At 48.8% G+C, this 20,766-nt stretch overlaps 1 protein-coding gene across 3 annotated transcripts in view; it reads left to right on the forward strand.

Annotated features, from left to right (window-relative positions):
* Nucleotides 1-20,766, forward strand: part of ANKRD52 (ankyrin repeat domain 52) — a 664,467-nt gene that overhangs the window by 5,423 nt on the left and 638,278 nt on the right. The window lies entirely within an intron of this gene.

The raw sequence follows: 20,766 nt of genomic DNA on the forward strand, positions 1-20,766 counted from the left end.
ATCCACACCGGACAACATTTCCAGTCCAAAAGGTTGGGGAACATCAGCGGAATGGGGGATATAGATATTAAAAATAGCTGTGCTGAGAGGAGACTGAGGAACACCACGAAGGAGCAGAGCTGAGTCAGTTCAGCGTTGAGAGAGCGAGAAACACCCTGGCATCAGGGCTAGAAAAATCATAAAAATGTTACTAGAACTGCAGGTCGAGTAACTTAAATAATCTGTTTCACCTAACTGTAATGTACTTGAACCGTAAACGGGTCTCAAATTGTGTGATCCTAGGCAAATAGTTTAGAGTCGCCTTTTTCTTAATTCTCACATATGATTGCACCTTCAAATATGTGAGCTCAGCATTTCTGCAGTACAAAAACTATTTTGTTTGATTAAGTAGACTAAAGTTTGCTGCATGCATCACAAGGGTCTAGCCCACATAACCTAGGACTTCTTTTAGTTTACTAACACCATTGCCATCAGAGCAGGAGTGTTTCGCAGTTTGTTTAAGCACTCAGTTTAAAAACATATATTACTAAACCATGATGTGGTAACATATTGTCATTTACACACAGTAACTTTCCTAGACATTTCCAAAAACCTCTCCACTAACTTGCAGCTTTACTGATAAAAATATATAGTGTATTACCTATCTGTGAAAATTGGGTTTCAGAAAACATAACCTTTGCACATCAACATGTAAAGTATTCTGATTTGTTTTCATCCTATTTAAATATTTTTTAATCACACAGAAATATAAAAAAGGGCTTTCACAACTACTGAAATATATTTTGAAATGTTTGCACAGTTGACTTAGTCATTTAAATGTTGTGCTTTAGGAAAAACCTGACACCCTATATCCTTATATGTTACAAGTAAGCAGTAGGTCACACAGTTCACCTTACAAAGTCCTGGAACTCTGCAGTCAGAAGGAAAATTAATTTTAAGAAAAACTGACTTTTGACCTCTCTGTGAACACAGACCAAATATGATATAAGAACAAGATTTAAAGGCATCTTTTATTGCCCCTCCACTTTTCAACTGAGCAGAACACCTGTTCAGAGTCAACTTGCCAGAAGGGACGAGTAAGTATTAAATATACCTCAACCTGATCAAATAAGACTTGCCAGTTCGAGTGGTCGAGTGGATTTTTCGAGCCCTGGGCATCTATTTGACAGAAAGGATGCAAACCATTTAAGGCATGACTGTCATATGCCAAGATGTGATAGAGGTATAAAAGGATTAGCCTGCTGTGCCTCGCTGTTCAAGATTCCTTATTGGAGACTGTAAGGAAATGCCTCCTTGCCATGGTTACCCCCCTGACTTTTTGCCTTTGCTGATGCTATGTTTTGGGTTGAAAGTGTGCTGAGGCCTGCTAACCAGGTCCCAGCACCAGTGTTCTTTCCCTAACCTGTACTTTTGATTCCACAATTGGCACACCCTGCCATCCAGGTAGGTCCCTTGTAACTGGTACCTCTGGTACCAAGGGCCCTGATGCCAGGGAAGGTTTCTAAGGGCTGCAGCATATCTTATGCCACCCTAGGGATCCCTCACTCAGCACAGACACACTGCTTGCCAGCTTGTGTGTGCTGATGAGAACAAAACGAGTAAGTCGACATGGCACTCCCCTCAGGGTGCCATGCCAACCTCACACTGCCTATGTAGTATAGATAAGTCACCCCTCTAGTAGGCCTTACAGCCCTAAGGCAGGGTGCACTATACCATAGGTGAGGGCACCAGTGCATGAGCACTGTGCCCCTACAGTGTCTAAGCCAAACCTTAGACATTGTAAGTGCAGGATAGCCATAAGAGTATATGGTCTGGGAGTCTGTCAAACACGGACTCCACAGCACCATAATGGCTACACTGAAAACTGGGAAGTTTGGTATCAAACTTCTCAGCACAATAAATGCACACTGATGCCAGTGTACATTTTATTGTAAAATACACCCCAGAGGGCACCTTAGAGGTGCCCCCTGAAACCTAATCCAACTACCCGTGTAGGCTGACTGGTTCCAGCAGCCTGCCACACTCGAGACATGTTGCTGGCCACATGGGGAGAGTGCCTTTGTCACTCTGTGGCCTGTAACAAAGCCTGCACTGGGTGGAGATGCTATCACCTCCCCCAGGCAGGAGCTGTAACACCTGGCGGTGAGCCTCAAAGGCTTACCCCCTTTGTTCCAGCACCGCAGGGCACTCCAGCTAGTGGAGTTGCCCGCCCCCTCCGGCCACGCCCCCACTTTTGGCGGCAAGGCCGGAGGAGATAATGAGAATAACAAGGAGGAGTCACTGGCCAGTCAGGACAGCCCCTAAGGTGTCCTGATCTGAAGTGACTAACTTTTAGAAATCCTCCATCTTGCAGATGGAGGATTCCCCCAATAGGGATAGGAATGTGACCCCCTCCCCTTGGGAGGAGGCACAAAGAGGGTGTACCCACCCTCAGGGCTAGTAGCCATTGGCTACTAACCCCCCAGACCTAAACACGCCCTTAAATTTAGTATTTAAGGGCTTCCCTGAACCTAAGAATTTAGATTCCTGCAACTTACAGAAGAAGACTGCTGAGCTGAAAAACCCCTGCAGAAGAAGAAAGAAGACACCAACTGCTTTGGCCCCAGTCCTACTGGCCTGTCTCCTGTCTTCTAAAGAAACCTGCTCCAGCGACGCTTTCCCCAGGACCAGCGACCTCTGAATCCTCAGAGGACTGCCCTGCTTCAAGAGGAACCAGAAACTCCAGAGGACAGCGGCCCTGTTCCAAAAAGACTGCAACTTTGTTTCAGAGGAGCAGATTTAAAGACCCCTGCAAATCCCCGGAAGAAGCGTGAGACTTGCCACACTGCACCCGGCGACCCCGACTTGACTGGTGGAGAACCAGCACCTCAGGGAAGACCCTCCGGCGACTCCGAGACCGTGAGTAACCAAAGTTGTCCCCCCCTGAGCCCCCACAGCGACGCCTGCAGAGGGAATCCCGAGGCTCCCCCTGACCGCGACTGCCTGACTCTAAAATCCCGACGTCTGGAAAAGACCCTGCACCCGCAGCCCCCAGCACCTGAAGGATCGGAACTTCAGTGCAGGAGTGACCCCCAGGAGGCCCTCTCCCTTGCCCAGGTGGTGGCTACCCCGAGGAGCCCCCCCCCCTTGCCTGCCTGCACCGCTGAAGAGACCCCTTGGTCTCCCATTGATTTACATTGCGAACCCGACGCTTGTTTGCACACTGCACCCGGCCGCCCCAGTGCCGCTGAGGGTGTACTTTTTGTGTGAGCTTGTGTCCCTCCTGGTGCCCTACAAAACCCCCCTGGTCTGCCCCCCGAAGACGCGGGTACTTACCTGCTGGCAGACTGGAACCGGGGCATCCCCTTCTTTCCATTGAAGCCTATGCGCTTTGGGCACCACTTTGAACTCTGCACTTGACCGGCCCTGAGCTGCTGGTGTGGTGACTTTGGGATTGCTCTGAACCCCCAACAGTGGGCTACCTTGGACCCCAATTTGAACCCCGTAGGTGGTTTACTTACCTGCAAGAACTAACATTACTTTACCTCCCCCAGGCACTGTGAAAATTGCACTGTCTACTTTTAAAACAGCTAAATGTGTTTTATGTAAAAAGTATATATGCTATTGTGATTATTCAAAGTTCCTAAAGTACTTACCTGCAATACCTTTCAAATGAGATATTACATGTAGAATTTGAACCTGTGGTTCTTAAAATAAACTAAGAAAATATATTTTTCTATAACAAAACCTATTGGCTGGATTTGTCTCTGAGTGTGTGTTCCTCATTTATTGCCTGTGTGTATGTACAACAAATGCTTAACACTACTCCTTTGATAAGCCTACTGCTCGACCACACTACCACAAAATAGAGCATTAGTATTATCTCTTTTTGCCACTATCTTACCTCTAGGGGGAACCCTTGGACTCTGTGCATGCTATTCCTTACTTTGAAATAGTGCATACAGAGCCAACTTCCTACATTGGTGGATCAGCGGTGGGGTACAAGACTTTGCATTTGCTGCACTACTCAGCCAATACCTGATCACACAACAAATTCCAAAAATTGTCATTAGAAATTGATTTTTGCAATTTAAACTATTTTTCTAAATTCTTAACAGTCCTGCTAGGGCCTTGTGTTAGTCCCTGTTTAGCATTTCCTTTTAGAGTTTAAAAGTTTTGTGAAAGTTTGAATTATAACCTAGAACTAGTTTTAGATTCTTAAAAAGTATTCCAACTTTTAGAAGCATAATGTCTAGTACAGAGATGAATGTGGTGGAACTCGACACCACCCCTTACCTCCATCTTAAGACGAGGGAGCTAAGGTCACTCTGTAAAATAAAGAAAATAACAATGGGCCCCAGACCTTCCAAACTACAGCTCCAGGAGCTTTTGGCAGAGTTTGAAAAGGCCAACCCCTCTGAGGATGGCAACACAGAGGATGAAGATAGTGACTTGGAGGAAAATTCCCCCCTACCAGTCCTAACTAGGGAGAACAGGGCCTCTCAAGCCCTGTCTCCAAACATAATAGTCAGAGATGCTAGTTCCCTCACAGGAGGGACCAACCTCTCTGAAATCACTGAGGATAATCCCAGTGAAGAGGACATCCAGTTAGCCAGGATGACCAAAAGATTGGCTTTGGAAAGACAGATCCTAGCCATAGAAAGGGAAAGACAAGAGATGGGCCTAGGACCCATCAATGGTGGCAGCAACATAACTAGGGTCAGAGATTCTCCTGACATGTTGAAAATCCCTAAAGGGATTGTAACTAAATATGGAGATGGTGATGACATCACCAAATGGTTCATAGCTTTTGAGAGGGCTTGTGTAACCAGAAAAGTGAACAAATCTCACTGGGGTGCTCTCCTTTGGGAAATGTTCACTGGAAAGTGTAGGGATAGACTCCTCACACTCTCTGGAAAAGATGCAGAATCTTATGACCTCATGAAGGGAACCCTGATTGAGGGCTTTGGATTCTCCACTGAGGAGTATAGGATTAGATTCAGGGGGGCTCAAAAATCCTCGAGCCAGACCTGGGTTGATTTTGTATACTACTCCGTGAAAACACTGGATGGTTGGATTCAAGGCAGTGGTGTAAATAATTATGATGGGCTGTAAAATTTATTTGTGAAAGAACACCTGTTAAGTAATTGTTTCAATGATAAACTGCATCAGCATCTGGTAGACCTAGGACCAATTTCTCCCCAAGAATTGGGAAAGAAGGCGGACCATTGGGTCAAGACTAGGGTGACCAAGACTTCCACAGGGGGTGACCAAAAGAAAGGGATCACAAAGCCTCCCCAGGGGAAGAGTGTTGAGACATCCAAAAACAAAAATAGTAAAGAGTCTTCTACAGGCCCCCAAAAACCTGCACAGGAGGGCGGGCCCAGAGCCTCTTCACAAACCAATTTTGGGTACAAGGGTAAAAACTTTGATCCCAAAAAGGCCTGGTGTCGTAGCTGTAATCACCCTGGACACCAAACTGGAGACAAGGCCTGTCCCAAGAAAAGTACCACTTCCAACTCCACTCCAGCTAAAACTGGAATGGCCAGTCTCCAAGTGGGATCAACAGTGTGCCCAGAGCAAATCAGGTGTCACACTGAAGCTACATTAGTCTCTGAGGGTGGGGTGGATTTAGCCACACTGGCTGCCTGGCCTCCTAACATGCAAAAATACAGGCAGCAGCTCTTAATTGATGGGACAAGTGTAGAAGGCCTGAGGGATACAGGTGCCAGTGTCACCATGGTGACAGAGAAACTGGTTTCCCCTGGTCAATACCTGGCTGGACAAACTTATCCAGTCACCAACGCTGACAATCAGACTAAAGTACATCCCATGGCTATGGTAACTTTAGAGTGGGGAGGGGTCAATGGCCTGAAACAGGTGGTGGTCTCCTCAAATATCCCAGTAGACTGTTTGCTTGGAAATGACCTGGAGTCCTCAGCATGGGCTGAGGTAGAACTGAAAACCCATGCAGCCATGCTGGGTATCCCTGAACTGGTGTGTGTCAAGACAAGGGCACAGTGCAAGGCTCAGGGTGAAAAAGTAGAGCTGGAGTCTGGAAAAAGGGCCCAGCCTACCCAGAGAAAAGGAAAGTCAGCTGGGAAATCAGCTGCAACACAACAACAGAAAGAGAACCTCCCTTCTCAGGAAGAAGTTCTGCCCTCTGAGGGAACTGAGCCTATGGGGTTAGAACCTTATCAGGTTGAGCTCTTAGGCCCAGGGGGACCCTCAAGGGAGCAGTTGTGTAAGGGGCAAGAAACCTGTCCCTCTCTTGAAGGCCTTAGGCAGCAAGCTGCTGAAGAGTCCAATGGCAAGAAAAATGGAACACATAGGGTCTATTGGGAAGATGGGCTCCTGTACACTGAGGCAAGAGATCCCAAACCTGGTGCCACTAGGAGAGTGGTAGTGCCTCATGAGTTCAGAGAGTTCATACTGACCTTGGCCCATGATATTCCCCTTGCTGGGCATTTGGGACAAATCAAGACGTGGGAGAGACTAGTCAACCACTTCCACTGGCCCAATATGTCCCAGAAAGTTCAGGAGTTTTGTGTCTCCTGTACCACCTGTCAAGCCAGTGGTAAGACAGGTGGACATCCAAAGGCCCCCCTCATTCCACTTCCATTGGTGGGGGTCCCCTTTGAAAGAGTGGGTGTGGACATAGTGGGTCCACTTGAACCTCCCACAGCCTCAGGAAATATGTACATCCTAGTAGTAGTGGATCATGCTACTAGGTATCCTGAAGCTATTCCCCTTAGGTCGACTACTGCCCCTGCAGTAGCCAAGGCCCTCGTTGGTATCTTTACCAGAGTGGGCTTCCCTAAGGAGGTGGTGTCTGACAGAGGTACCAACTTCATGTCAGCATACCTGAAACATGTGGAATGAGTGTGGAGTGACTTATAAATTCACTACACCCTACCATCCACAAACTAATGGCCTTGTTGAGAGATTCAACAAGACATTAAAGGGCATGATCATGGGTGTAGGAAGTTGGCTCTGTATGTGCTATTTCAAAGTAAGGAATAGCATGCACAGAGTCCAAGGGTTCCCCTTAGAGGTAAAATAGTGGTAAAAATAGATAATACTAATGCTCTATTTTGTGGTAGTGTGGTCGAGCAGTAGGCTTATCCAAGGAGTAGTGTTAAGCATTTGTTGTACATACACATAGACAATAAATGAGGTACACACACTCAGAGACAAATCCAGCCAATAGGTTTTTATATAGAAAAATATCTTTTCTTAGTTTATTTTAAGAACCACAGGTTCAAATTCTACATGTAATATCTCATTCGAAAGGTATTGCAGGTAAGTACTTTAGGAACTTTAAATCACAAAAATTGCATGTATACTTTTCAAGTTATGGACAAATAGCTGTTTTAAAAGTGGACACTTAGTGCAATTTTCACAGTTCCTAGGGGAGGTAAGTTTTGGTTAGTTTTACCAGGTAAGTAAGACACTTACAGGGTTCAGTTCTTGGTCCAAGGTAGCCCACCGTTGGGGGTTCAGAGCAACCCCAAAGTCACCACACCAGCAGCTCAGGGCCGGTCAGGTGCAGAGTTCAAAGTGGTGCCCAAAACACATAGGCTAGAATGGAGAGAAGGGGGTGCCCCGGTTCCGGTCTGCTTGCAGGTAAGTACCCGCGTCTTCGGAGGGCAGACCAGGGGGGTTTTGTAGGGCACCGGGGGGGACACAAGTCCACACAGAAATTTCACCCTCAGCAGCGCGGGGGCGGCCGGGTGCAGTGTAGAAACAAGCGTCGGGTTCGCAATGTTAGTCTATGAGAGATCTCGGGATCTCTTCAGCGCTGCAGGCAGGCAAGGGGGGGGTTCCTCGGGGAAACCTCCACTTGGTCAAGGGAGAGGGACTCCTGGGGGTCACTCCTTCAGTGAAAGTCCGGTCCTTCAGGTCCTGGGGGCTGCGGGTGCAGGGTCTCTCCCAGGTGTCGGGACTTAGGATTCAAAGAGTCGCGGTCAGGGGAAGCCTCGGGATTCCCTCTGCAGGCGGCGCTGTGGGGGCTCAGGGGGGACAGGTTTTTGTACTCACAGTCTTAGAGTAGTCCTGGGGTCCCTCCTGAGGTGTTGGCTCGCCACCAGCCGAGTCGGGGTCGCCGGGTGCAGTGTTGCAAGTCTCACGCTTCTTGCGGGGAGCTTGCAGGGTTCTTTAAAGCTGCTGGAAACAAAGTTGCAGCTTTTCTTGGAGCAGGTCCGCTGTCCTCGGGAGTTTCTTGTCTTTTCGAAGCCGGGGCAGTCCTCAGAGGATGTCGAGGTCGCTGGTCCCTTTGGAAGGCGTCGCTGGAGCAGGATCTTTGGAAGGCAGGAGACAGGCCGGTGAGTTTCTGGAGCCAAGGCAGTTGTCGTCTTCTGGTCTTCCTCTGCAGGGGTTTTCAGCTAGGCAGTCCTTCTTCTTGTAGTTGCAGGAATCTAATTTTCTAGGGTTCAGGGTAGCCCTTAAATACTAAATTTAAGGGCGTGTTTAGGTCTGGGGGGTTAGTAGCCAATGGCTACTAGCCCTGAGAGTGGGTACACCCTCTTTGTGCCTCCTCCCAAGGGGAGGGGGTCACAATCCTAACCCTATTGGGGGAATCCTCCATCTGCAAGATGGAGGATTTCTAAAAGTTAGTCACTTCAGCTCAGGACACCTTAGGGGCTGTCCTGACTGGCCAGTGACTCCTCCTTGTTTTTCTCATTATTTTCTCCGGCCTTGCCGCCAAAAGTGGGGCCTGGCCGGAGGGGGCGGGCAACTCCACTAGCTGGAGTGTCCTGCTGGGTTGGCACAAAGGAGGTGAGCCTTTGAGGCTCACCGCCAGGTGTGACAATTCCTGCCTGGGGGAGGTGTTAGCATCTCCACCCAGTGCAGGCTTTGTTACTGGCCTCAGAGTGACAAAGGCACTCTCCCCATGGGGCCAGCAACATGTCTCGGTTTGTGGCAGGCTGCTAAAACTAGTCAGCCTACACAGATAGTCGGTTAAGTTTCAGGGGGCACCTCTAAGGTGCCCTCTGGGGTGTATTTTACAATAAAATGTACACTGGCATCAGTGTGCATTTATTGTGCTGAGAAGTTTGATACCAAACTTCCCAGTTTTCAGTGTAGCCATTATGGTGCTGTGGAGTTCGTGTTTGACAAACTCCCAGACCATATACTCTTATGGCTACCCTGCACTTACAATGTCTAAGGTTTTGTTTAGACACTGTAGGGGTACCATGCTCATGCACTGGTACCCTCACCTATGGTATAGTGCACCCTGCCTTAGGGCTGTAAGGCCTGCTAGAGGGGTGGCTTACCTATACTGCATAGGCAGTGAGAGGCTGGCATGGCACCCTGAGGGGAGTGCCATGTCGACTTACTCGTTTTGTCCTCACTAGCACACACAAGCTGGCAAGCAGTGTGTCTGTGCTGAGTGAGAGGTCTCCAGGGTGGCATAAGACATGCTGCAGCCCTTAGAGACCTTCCTTGGCATCAGGGCCCTTGGTACTAGAAGTACCAGTTACAAGGGACTTATCTGGATGCCAGGGTCTGCCAATTGTGGATACAAAAGTACAGGTTAGGGAAAGAACACTGGTGCTGGGGCCTGGTTAGCAGGCCTCAGCACACTTTCAATTGTAAACATAGCATCAGCAAAGGCAAAAAGTCAGGGGGCAACCATGCCAAGGAGGCATTTCCTTACACAACCCCCCCCCCCCCAAACGAAAGAGGATGAGACTAACCTTTCCCAAGAGAGTCTTCATTTTCTAAGTGGAAGAACCTGGAAAGGCCATCTGCATTGGCATGGGCAGTCCCAGGTCTGTGTTCCACTATAAAGTCCATTCCCTGTAGGGAGATGGACCACCTCAACAGTTTAGGATTTTCACCTTTCATTTGCATCAGCCAATTGAGAGGTCTGTGGTCAGTTTGAACTAGGAAGTGAGTCCCAAAGAGGTATGGTCTCAGCTTCTTCAGGGACCAAACCACAGCAAAGGCCTCCCTCTCAATGGCACTCCAACGCTGCTCCCTGGGGAGTAACCTCCTGCTAATGAAAGCAACAGGCTGGTCAAGGCCATCATCATTTGTTTGGGACAAAACTGTCCCTATCCCATGTTCAGAGGCATCAGTCTGCACAATGAACTGCTTAGAATAATCTGGAGCTTTTAGAACTGGTGCTGAGCACATTGCTTGTTTCAGGGTGTCAAAGGCCTGTTGGCATTCCACAGTCCAGTTCACTTTCTTGGGCATTTTCTTGGAGGTGAGTTCAGTGAGGGCTGTCACAATGGATCCATATCCCTTCACAAACCTCCTGTAATACCCAGTCAAGCCAAGGAATGCCCTGACTTGAGTCTGGGTTTTTGGAGCTACCCAGTCCAGAATAGTCTGGATCTTGGGTTGGAGTGGCTGAACTTGGCCTCCACCTACAAGGTGGCCCAAGTAAACCACAGTTCCCTGCCCTATCTGGCATTTGGATGCCTTGATAGAGAGGCCTGCAGATTGCAGAGCCTTCAAAACCTTCTTCAGGTGGACCAGGTGATCCTGCCAGGTGGAGCTAAAGACAGCAATATCATCAAGATAAGCTGTGCTAAAGGACTCCAAGCCAGCAAGGACTTGATTCACCAACCTTTGGAAGGTGGCAGGGGCATTCTTTAAACCAAAGGGCATAACAGTAAACTGATAATGCCCATCAGGTGTGGAGAATGCTGTTTTCTCTTTTGCTCCAGGTGCCATTTTTATTTGCCAGTACCCTGCTGTCAAGTCAAAGGTACTTAAGAATTTGGCAGCACCTAATTTGTCTATGAGCTCATCAGCTCTTGGAATTGGATGAGCATCTGTCTTGGTGACAGAATTGAGCCCTCTGTAGTCCACACAAAACCTCATCTCTTTCTTTCCATCTTTGGTGTGAGGTTTGGGGACTAAGACCACTGGGCTAGCCCAGGGGCTGTCAGAGCGCTCAATTACTCCCAATTCCAGCATCTTGTGGACTTCCACCTTGATGCTTTCCTTAACATGGTCAGACTGTCTAAAGATTTTGTTTTTGACAGGCATGCTGTCTCCTGTGTCCACATCATGGGTACACAGGTGTGTCTGACCAGGGGTTAAGGAGAAGAGTTCAGGAAACTGTTGTAGGACTCTCCTACAATCAGCTTGCTGTTGGCCAGAGAGGGTGTCTGAGTAGATCACTCCATCTACTGTGCCATCTTTTGGGTCTGATGACAGAAGATCAGGGAGAGGTTCACTCTCTGCCTCCTGATCCTCATCTGTTACCATCAACAGATTCACATCAGCCCTGTCATGGAAGAGCTTAAGGCGGTTCACATGGATCACCCTCTTGGGGCTCCTGCTTGTGCCCAGGTCCACCAGGTAGGTGACCTGACTCTTCCTTTCTAGCACTGGGTAAGGGCCACTCCATTTGTCCTGGAGTGCCCTGGGAGCCACAGGCTCCAGAACCCAGACTTTCTGCCCTGGTTGGAACTCAACCAGTGCAGCCTTTTGGTCATACCAAAACTTCTGGAGCTGTTGGCTGGCCTCAAGGTTTTTGGTTGCCTTTTCCATGTACTCTGCCATTCTAGAGCGAAGGCCAAGTACATAGTCCACTATGTCCTGTTTAGGCTCATGGAGAGGTCTCTCCCAGCCTTCTTTAACAAGGGCAAGTGGTCCCCTTACAGGATGACCAAACAGAAGTTCAAAGGGTGAGAATCCTACTCCCTTCTGTGGCACCTCTCTGTAAGCGAAAAGCAGACATGGCAAGAGGACATCCCATCTCCTTTTGAGTTTTTCTGGGAGCCCCATGATCATGCCTTTTAATGTCTTGTTGAATCTCTCAACCAAGCCATTAGTTTGTGGATGGTATGGTGTAGTGAATTTATAAGTCACTCCACACTCATTCCACATGTGCTTTAGGTATGCTGACATGAAGTTGGTACCTCTGTCAGACACCACCTCCTTAGGGAAACCCACTCTGGTAAAGATACCAATGAGGGCCTTGGCTACTGCAGGGGCAGTAGTCGACCTAAGGGGAATAGCTTCAGGATACCTGGTAGCATGATCCACTACTACCAGGATATACATATTTCCTGAGGCTGTGGGAGGTTCTAGTGGACCAACTATGTCCACACCCACTCTTTCAAAGGGAACCCCCACCACTGGAAGTGGAATGAGGGGGGCCTTTGGATGCCCACCTGTCTTACCACTGGCTTGACAGGTGGGGCAGGAGAGGCAAAACTCCTTAACCATGTTGGACATATTGGGCCAGTAGAAGTGGTTGACTAACCTCTCCCACGTCTTGGTTTGTCCCAAATGTCCAGCAAGGGGAATGTCATGGGCCAATGTTAGGATGAACTTCCTGAACAGCTGAGGCACTACCACTCTCCTAGTGGCACCAGGTTTGGGGTCTCTGGCCTCAGTGTACAGGAGCCCATCTTCCCAATAGACCCTGTGTGTTCCATTTTTCTTGCCTTTGGACTCTTCAGCAGCTTGCTGCCTAAGGCCTTCAAGAGAGGGACAGGTTTCTTGTCCCTTACACAGCTCCTCCCTTGAGGGTCCCCCTGGGCCCAAGAGCTCAACCTGGTAAGGTTCAAGCTCCAAAGGCTCAGTTCCCTCAGAGGGCAGAACTTCTTCCTGGGAAGAGAGGTTCCCTTTCTTTTGCTGTGTTGCAGTTGGTTTCCCAACTGCCTTTCCTGTTCTCTTGGTAGGCTGGGCCATTCTTCCAGACTCCAGCTCTACTTGTTCACCCTGTGCCTTGCATTGTGCTCTTGTTTTCACACACACCAGTTCAGGGATACCCAGCATTGCTGCATGGGTTTTTAGTTCTACCTCAGCCCATGCTGAGGACTCCAGGTCATTTCCAAGCAGACAGTCCACTGGGATATTTGAGGAGACCACCACCTGTTTCAGGCCATTGACCCCTCCCCATTCTAAAGTAACCATTGCCATGGGATGTACTTTTTTCTGATTGTCAGCGTTGGTGACTGTGTAAGTTTTTCCAGTCAGGTATTGGCCAGGGGAAACCAGTTTCTCTGTCACCATGGTGACACTGGCACCTGTATCCCTCAGGCCCTCTATTCTAGTCCCATTAATTAAGAGTTGCTGTCTGTATTTTTGCATGTTAGGCGGCCAGACAGCTAGTGTGGCTAAATCCACCCCACCCTCAGAAACTAGAGTAGCTTCAGTGTGGACCCTGATTTGCTCTGGACACACTGTTGATCCCACTTGGAGACTAGCCATACCAGTGTTACCTGGATGGGAGTTTGGAGTGGAACCTTTCTTGGGACAGGCCTTGTCTCCAGTTTGGTGTCCATGCTGTTTACAGCTATGACACCAGGCCTTTTTGGGATCAAAGTTTTTACCCTTGTACCCATTGTTTTGTGAAGAGGCTCTGGGCCCACCCTCCTGTGCAGGTTTTTGGGGGCCTGTAGAAGACTCTTTACTATTTTTAGTTTTGGTTGTCTCATCACCCTTCCCCTGGGGAGTCTTTGTGACCCCTTTCTTTTGGTCACCCCCTGTTGAAGTCTTGGACACCCTTGTCTTGACCCAATGGTCCGCCTTCTTTCCCAATTCTTGGGGAGAAATTGGTCCTAGGTCTACCAGATGCTGATGCAGTTTATCATTGAAACAATTACTTAACAGGTGTTCTTTCACAAATAAATTGTACAGCCCATCATAATTACTTACACCACTGCCTTGAATCCAACCATCTAGTGTTTTCACTGAGTAGTCAACAAAGTCAACCCAGGTCTGGCTCGAGGATTTTTGAGCCCCCCTGAACCTAATCCTGTACTCCTCAGTGGAGAATCCAAAGCCCTCAATCAGGGTACCCTTCATGAGGTCATAAGATTCTGCATCTTTTCCAGAGAGTGTGAGGAGTCTATCCCTACACTTTCCAGTGAACATTTCCCAAAGGAGAGCACCCCAGTGAGATCTGTTCACTTTTCTGGTTACACAAGCCCTCTCAAAAGCTGTGAACCACTTGGTGATGTCATCACCATCTTCATATTTTGTCACAATCCCTTTGGGGATTTTTAACATGTCAGGAGAATCTCTGACCCTATTTATATTGCTGCCACCATTGATGGGTCCTAGGCCCATCTCTTGTCTTTCCCTTTCTATGGCTAGGAGCTGTCTCTCTAAAGCCAATCTTTTGGCCATCCTGGCTAACAGGAGGTCATCTTCACTGAGAGCATCCTCAGTGATTTCAGAAATGTGGGACCCTCCTGTGAGGGACTCACTATTTCTGACTAACAAAGTTGGAGACAGGACTTGAGGGGTCCTGTTCTCCCTATTTAGGACTGGAGGAGGGACATTGGCCTCCAAGTCACTAATTTCTTCCTCTGTGATGTCATCATCAGAGGGGTTGGCTTTTTCAAACTCTGCCAACAGCTCCTGGAGCTGAATTTTGGTAGGTCTGGAGCCAATGGTTATTTTTTTGATATTACAGAGAGACCTTAGCTCCCTCATCTTAAGATGGAGGTAAGGTGTGGTGTCGAGTTCCACCACCTGCATCTCTGTATCAGACATTAGTTTGCTAAAAGTTGGAAGACTTTTTAAAGAATCTAAAACTGTTTCTAGAATCTAATTTCAAACTTTTAACACACTTTTAAACTCTAAAAGACAATGCTAAACAGGGACTTAACACACAAGGCCCTAGCAGGACTTTTAAGAATTTTGAAAAATTTCAAATTGCAAAAATCAATTTCTAATGACAATTTTGGAATTTGTCGTGTGATCAGGTATTGGCTGAGTAGTCCAGCAAATGCAAAGTCTTGTACCCCACCGCTGATCCACCAATGTAGGAAGTTGGCTCTGTATGTGCTATTTCAAAGTAAGGAATAGCATGCACAGAGTCCAAGGGTTCCCCTTAGAGGTAAAATAGTGGTAAAAATAGATAATACTAATGCTCTATTTTGTGGTAGTGTGGTCGAGCAGTAGGCTTATCCAAGGAGTAGTGTTAAGCATTTGTTGTACATACACATAGACAATAAATGAGGTACACACACTCGGAGACAAATCCAGCCAATAGGTTTTTATATAGAAAAATATCTTTTCTTAGTTTATTTTAAGAACCACAGGTTCAAATTCTACATGTAATATCTCATTCGAAAGGTATTGCAGGTAAGTACTTTAGGAACTTTAAATCACAAAAATTGCATGTATACTTTTCAAGTTATGGACAAATAGCTGTTTTAAAAGTGGACACTTAGTGCAATTTTCACAGTTCCCAGGGGAGGTAAGTTTTGGTTAGTTTTACCAGGTAAGTAAGACACTTACAGGGTTCAGTTCTTGGTCCAAGGTAGCCCACCGTTGGGGGTTCAGAGCAACCCCAAAGTCACCACACCAGCAGCTCAGGGCCGGTCAGGTGCAGAGTTCAAAGTGGTGCCCAAAACACATAGGCTAGAATGGAGAGAAGGGGGTGCCCTGGTTCCGGTCTGCTTGCAGGTAAGTACCCGCGTCTTCGGAGGGCAGACCAGGGGGGTTTTGTAGGGCACCGGGGGGGACACAAGTCCACACAGAAATTTCACCCTCAGCAGCGCGGGGGCGGCCGGGTGCAGTGTAGAAACAAGCGTCGGGTTCGCAATGTTAGTCTATGAGAGATCTCGGGATCTCTTCAGCGCTGCAGGCAGGCAAGGGGGGGGTTCCTCGGGGAAACCTCCACTTGGTCAAGGGAGAGGGACTCCTGGGGGTCACTCCTTCAGTGAAAGTCCGGTCCTTCAGGTCCTGGGGGCTGCGGGTGCAGGGTCTCTCCCAGGTGTCGGGACTTAGGATTCAAAGAGTCGCGGTCAGGGGAAGCCTCGGGATTCCCTCTGCAGGCGGCGCTGTGGGGGCTCAGGGGGGACAGGTTTTTGTACTCACAGTCTTAGAGTATTCCTGGGGTCCCTCCTGAGGTGTTGGCTCGCCACCAGCCGAGTCGGGGTCGCCGGGTGCAGTGTTGCAAGTCTCACGCTTCTTGCGGGGAGCTTGCAGGGTTCTTTAAAGCTGCTGGAAACAAAGTTGCAGCTTTTCTTGGAGCAGGTCCGCTGTCCTCGGGAGTTTCTTGTCTTTTCGAAGCCGGGGCAGTCCTCAGAGGATGTCGAGGTCGCTGGTCCCTTTGGAAGGCGTCGCTGGAGCAGGATCTTTGGAAGGCAGGAGACAGGCCGGTGAGTTTCTGGAGCCAAGGCAGTTGTCGTCTTCTGGTCTTCCTCTGCAGGGGTTTTCAGCTAGGCAGTCCTTCTTCTTGTAGTTGCAGGAATCTAATTTTCTAGGGTTCAGGGTAGCCCTTAAATACTAAATTTAAGGGCGTGTTTAGGTCTGGGGGGTTAGTAGCCAATGGCTACTAGCCCTGAGGGTGGGTACACCCTCTTTGTGCCTCCTCCCAAGGGGAGGGGGTCACAGTCCTAACCCTATTGGGGGAATCCTCCATCTGCAAGATGGAGGATTTCTAAAAGTTAGAGTCACTTCAGCTCAGGACACCTTAGGGGCTGTCCTGACTGGCCAGTGACTCCTCCTTGTTTTTCTCATTATTTTCTCCGGCCTTGCCGCCAAAAGTGGGGCCTGGCCGGAGGGGGCGGGCAACTCCACTAGCTGGAGTGTCCTGCTGGGTTGGCACAAAGGAGGTGAGCCTTTGAGGCTCACCGCCAGGTGTGACAATTCCTGCCTGGGGGAGGTGTTAGCATCTCCACCCAGTGCAGGCTTTGTTACCGGCCTCAGAGTGACAAAGGCACTCTCCCCATGGGGCCAGCAACATGTCTCGGTTTGTGGCAGGCTGCTAAAACTAGTCAGCCTACACAGATAGTCGGTTAAGTTTCAGGGGGCACCTCTAAGGTGCCCTCTGGGGTGTATTTTACAATAAAATGTACACTGGCATCAGTGTGCATTTATTGTGCTGAGAAGTTTGATACCAAACTTCCCAGTTTTCAGTGTAGCCATTATGGTGCTGTGGAGTTCGTGTTTGACAAACTCCCAGACCATATACTCTTATGGCTACCCTGCACTTACAATGTCTAAGGTTTTGTTTAGACACTGTAGGGGTACCATGCTCATGCACTGGTACCCTCACCTATGGTATAGTGCACCCTGCCTTAGGGCTGTAAGGCCTGCTAGAGGGGTGTCTTACCTATACTGCATAGGCAGTGAGAGGCTGGCATGGCACCCTGAGGGGAGTGCCATGTCGACTTACTCGTTTTGTCCTCACTAGCACACACAAGCTGGCAAGCAGTATGTCTGTGCTGAGTGAGAGGTCTCCAGGGTGGCATAAGACATGCTGCAGCCCTTAGAGACCTTCCTTGGCATCAGGGCCCTTGGTACTAGAAGTACCAGTTACAAGGGACTTATCTGGATGCCAGGGTCTGCCAATTGTGGATACAAAAGTACAGGTTAGGGAAAGAACACTGGTGCTGGGGCCTGGTTAGCAGGCCTCAGCACACTTTCAATTGTAAACATAGCATCAGCAAAGGCAAAAAGTCAGGGGGCAACCATGCCAAGGAGGCATTTCCTTACAATGGGGCTCCCAGAAAAACTCAAAAGGAGATGGGATGTCCTCTTGCCATGTCTGCTTTTCGCTTACAGAGAGGTGCCTCAGAAGGGAGTAGGATTCTCACCCTTTGAACTTCTGTTTGGCCACCCTGTAAGGGTCTTGTGAAAGAAGGCTGGGAGAGACCTCTTCATGAGCCTAAACAAGACATAGTGGACTATGTACTTGGCCTTCGCTCAAGGATGGCAGAGTACATGGAAAAGGGAAGTAAAAACCTTGAGGCCAGCCAACAGCTCCAGAAGTTTTGGTATGACCAAAAGGCTGCACTGGTTGAATTTCAACCAGGGCAGAAAGTCTGGGTTTTGGAGCCTGTGGCTCCCAGGGCACTTCAGGACAAATGGAGTGGCCCTTACCCAGTGCTAGAGAGTAAGAGTCAGGTCACCTACCTGGTGGACCTGGGCACAAGCAGGAGCCCCAAGAGGGTGATCCATGTGAACCGCCTTAAGCTCTTCCATGACAGGGCTGATGTGAATCTGTTAATGGTAACAGATGAGGATCAGGAAGCTGAGAGTGAGCCTCTCCCTGATCTTCTGTCATCAAACCCTAATGATGGCTCAGTAAATGGAGTGATCTATTCAGACACCCTCTCTGGCCAATAGCAATCTGACTGTAGGAAAGTCCTGCAGCAGTTTGCTGAGCTCTTTTCCTTAACCCCTGGTCAGACCCACCTGTGTACCCATGATGTGGACACAGGAGACAGCATGCCTGTCAAAAACAAAATCTTCAGACAGTCTGATCAAGTTAAGGAAAGCATCAAGGTGGAAGTCCACAAGATGCTGGAATTGGGAGTAATTGAGCACTCTGACAGCCCCTGGGCTAGCCCAGTGGTCTTAGTCCCCAAACCTCACACCAAAGATGGAAAGAGAGAGATGAGGTTTTGTGTGGACTACAGAGGACTTAATTCTGTCACCAAGACAGATGCCCATCCCATTCCTAGAGCCGATGAACTGATAGACAAATTAGGTGCTGCCAAATTCTTAAGTACCTTTGACTTAACAGCAGGGTACTGGCAAATCAAAATGGCAGCTGGAGCAAAAGAAAAGACAGCATTCTCCACACCTGATGGGCATTATCAGTTCACTGTTATGCCCTTTGGTTTAAAGAATGCCCCTGCCACCTTCCAAAGGTTGGTGAATCAAGTCCTTGCTGGCTTGGAGTCCTTTAGTGCAGCTTATCTTGACGATATTGCTGTCTTTAGCTCCAACTGGCAGGATCACCTGGTCCACCTGAAGAAGGTTTTGAAGGCTCTGCAATCTGCAGGCCTCTCTATCAAGGCATCCAAATGCCAGATAGGGCAGGGAACTGTGGTTTACTTGGGACACCTTGTAGGTGGAGGCCAAGTTCAGCCACTCCAGCCTAAGATCCAGACTATTCTGGACTGGGCAGGTCCAAAAACCCAGACTCAAGTCAGGGCATTCCTTGGCTTGACTGGGTACTATAGGAGGTTTGTGAAGGGATATGGATCCATTGTGACAGCCCTCACAGAACTTACCTCCAAGAAAATGCCCAAGAAGGTAAACTGGACTGTAGAATGCCAACAGGCCTTTGACACCCTAAAACAAGCAATGTGCACAGCACCAGTTCTAAAAGCTCCAGATTACTCCAAGCAGTTCATTGTGCAAACGGATGCCTCTGAACATGGGATAGGGGCAGTTTTGTCCCAAACAAATGATGATGGCCTTGACCAGTCTGTTGCTTTCATTAGCAGGAGGTTACTCCCCAGGGAGCAGTGTTGGAGTGCCATTGAGAGGGAGGTCTTTGCTGTGGTTTGGTCCCTGAAGAAGCTGAGACCATACCTCTTTGGTACTTACTTCCTAGTTCAAACTGACCACAGACCTCTCAGATGGCTGATGCAAATGAAAGGTGAAAATCCAAAACTGTTGAGGTGGTCCATCTCCCTACAGGGAATGGACTTTATAGTGGAACACAGACCTGGGACTGCCCATGGCAACGCAGATGGCCTTTCCAGGTTCTTCCACTTAGAAAATGAAGACTCTCTTGGGAAAGGTTAGTCTCATCCTCTTTCGTTGGGGGGGGGGGGGGGGGGGGGGGGTTGTGTAAGGAAATGCCTCCTTGGCATGGTTACCCCCTGACTTTTTGCCTTTGCTGATGCTATGTTTTGGGTTGAAAGTGTGCCGAAGCCTGCTAACCAGGCCCCAGCACCAGTGTTCTTTCCCTAACCTGTACTTTTGATTCCACAATTGGCACACTCTGGCATCCAGGTAAGTCCCTTGTAACTGGTACCTCTGGTACCAAGGGCCCTGATGCCAGGGAAGGTTTCTAAGGGCTGCAGCATATCTTATGCCACCCTAGGGATCCCTCACTCAGCACAGACACACTGCTTGCCAGCTTGTGTGTGCTGATGAGAACAAAACGAGTAAGTCAACATGGCACTCCCCTCAGGGTGCCATGCCAACCTCACACTGCCTATGCAGTATAGATAAGTCACCCTTCTAGTAGGCCTTACAGCCCTAAGGCAAGGTGCACTATACCATAGGTGAGGGCACCAGTGCATGAGCACTGTGCCCCTACAGTGTCTAAGCCAAACCTTAGACATTGTAAGTGCAGGATAGCCATAAGAGTATATGGTCTGGGAGTCTGTCAAACACAGACTCCACAGCACCATAATGGCTACACTGAAAACTGGGAAGTTTGGTATCAAACTTCTCAGCACAATAAATGCACACTGATGCCAGTGTACATTTTATTGTAAAATACACCCCAGAGGGCACCTTAGAGGTGCCCCCTGAAACCTAATCCAACTACCCGTGTAGGCTGATTGGTTCTAGCAGCCTGCCACACTCGAGACATGTTGCTGGCCACATGGGGAGAGTGCCTTTGTCACTCTGTGGCCTGTAACAAAGCCTGCACTGGGTGGAGATGCTATCACCTCCCCCAGGCAGGAGCTGTAACACCTGGCGGTGAGTCTCAAAGGCTTACCCCCTTTGTTCCAGCACCGCAGGGCACTCCAGCTAGTGGAGTTGCCCGCCCACTCCGGCCACGGCCCCACTTTTGGCGGCAAGGCCGGAGGAGATAATGAGAATAACAAAGAGGAGTCACTGGCCAGTCAGGACAGCCCCTAAGGTGTCCTGATCTGAAGTGACTCTAACTTGTAGAAATCCTCCATCTTGCAGATGGAGGATTCCCCCAATAGGGATAGGAATGTGACCCCCTCCCCTTGGGAGGAGGCACAAAGAGGGTGTACCCACCCTCAGGGCTAGTAGCCATTGGCTACTAACCCCCCAGACCTAAACACGCCCTTAAATTTAGTATTTAAGGGCTTCCCTGAACCTAAAAATTTAGATTCCTGTAACTTACAGAAG

Source organism: Pleurodeles waltl, chromosome 4_2, assembly GCF_031143425.1.
Source record: "Pleurodeles waltl isolate 20211129_DDA chromosome 4_2, aPleWal1.hap1.20221129, whole genome shotgun sequence".
Taxonomy (NCBI): domain Eukaryota; kingdom Metazoa; phylum Chordata; class Amphibia; order Caudata; family Salamandridae; genus Pleurodeles; species Pleurodeles waltl.